Source organism: Egretta garzetta, unplaced genomic scaffold, assembly GCF_000687185.1.
Source record: "Egretta garzetta isolate BGI_Z169 unplaced genomic scaffold, ASM68718v1 scaffold638, whole genome shotgun sequence".
Classification (NCBI taxonomy): domain Eukaryota; kingdom Metazoa; phylum Chordata; class Aves; order Pelecaniformes; family Ardeidae; genus Egretta; species Egretta garzetta.
Window position 1 is genome coordinate 114,479 of NW_009260676.1, and position 1,796 is coordinate 116,274.

Consider the following 1,796-nt stretch of genomic DNA (forward strand, 5'->3'; position numbering starts at 1 on the left):
GGGCAGAGGCGTGCTGAGGGCCAGGGTTTGGGGGTGGGATGGCAGGGGTAGGGGAAGGGTTGGGCTGGGGGAGCTTAAAGGGCTTTCCCAACCTAAACGAGTCTATGATTTCAGTGCAAGCTTACCTCGGTGTGACATTAATGTGAAACCAGAAGTGGTCCTGAATGCAGAGAGCTTAGATATCGGGTTGTAGGAAGGACCCTTTCCTATGTGATGTAGGGGCCCAACTTGAGGGCACTGTTTCTGCTTTTGCTGTTTTCCCTCTCCTACACGTAGGCACACGGTGCTTTTACTGGGCACAACTCCATCCGCATCCATCGGCCCGTTAAAAACCCAGGCGAATGCCAGCTTAGGGGCTCTCGGGGGCACACGCTGTGCGGGGGAGGCAGGAACGGCGAGGGCAATGGGCAAAACTCCCTTTGACTTCCCTACAGCCAAAGCCTTCGCTTGACGAACGGCTTTCGAAGCCTCTAATTTGACGGCTCCTCGCTGAGCAGAAATGCAGCCCACGCGTAGCCTGAACACCAAGCGACAGTGCTAGTGTGTTTAATAGACCTGTTCTTCCCAGCATGGATGTCTCCAGCCGCTTTTGTACCGAGGCTGGTCCTGCCGCCTCTCACAGGTCGGCTCCCCCCTCGCCGCAGTGTCCGCGGCCATCCCGCACCGGCGGCTGCAGAAATCCTCTCCTCCGCCCCAGCACCAAGCAGATCTGCTCTTTGGGCCTTCGTTAGCCGTGCATTTACACGCTGAGCTCTCAATAACGCGTCAACTTTTTAATTAGTGCCAGCTTTTGGCATGTATGAAATATTACTAATGCTCTTTAGTTATTTTTGTAGGGGAGGAAAGTAGGGAAGAAATTAAAAAAGGAAGAAAAGGGTTGGTGAGGCGGGTCTAAAGGCACATGGAGAAACAGGTTTCTTCTCACTGCTAAAAATCAATCTGGTTCAGTTTCTCTGCAATTGTGCCGGCTCTTCAGATTTTCAAGTACGTACTCTTGAAGCACTGATGCGGTGGAGCGAAGGTTTTAAGAGCTTGAATCGCAACAGCACTGTGAGTGAAATGCTCAATTATTTTTTTTTTATTGGAAATATTAAAAGTGACAGTTTCAAAATTGATTCCACTGCTTTGATTGATTGCTCAGAATATTTAGCTCAAAATGATTATGGCAAGATTTTTCTGCTGAGGCTCGTGGCTGGGGTGGGAATGGATTTGGGGGGTGGGGGGGAGGAGTTCTCAAAAAAGAAATTATTCTGTAAAGGAGACTGTTTATACCCAGAATCGGTGATGAGTAATCTCTCCATATTCAGCTTGATCTCAATAATTAAGCATCCTGTGAGTTCCTGTTTGAGGACGAAGGACTAGAGGCCAGGGAGACAGTGTTATCACGGCCCCACCGGTTTCTATCATCTGGAGGTTACTGGTGCCCAGTGGCAGCGGAGGAGCCCTCTGCGTGCTGCTCTGGAGCTTTGTAGCACCCTGCTGATGGCCTGTCTGTACGGTATGTCCCTGCTGGGGAACCAGTACTAGAGACCACATCTGGGGTACTGTGTCCGGTTCTGGGCTCCCCAGTTCAAGGAGGATGAGGAACTCCTAGAAAGAGTCCAGAGGAGAGCAACAAGGATGATGAGGGGACTGGAGCATCTCCCCTACGAGGAAAGGCTGAGGGAGCTGGGCTTGTTCAGCCTGGAGAAGAGAAGGCTGAGAGGGGACCTCATCAACACGTACAAATATCTCAAGGGTGGGTGTCACGAGGACGGAGCCAGACTCTTCTCAGTGGTGCCCAGCGCCAGGACAAG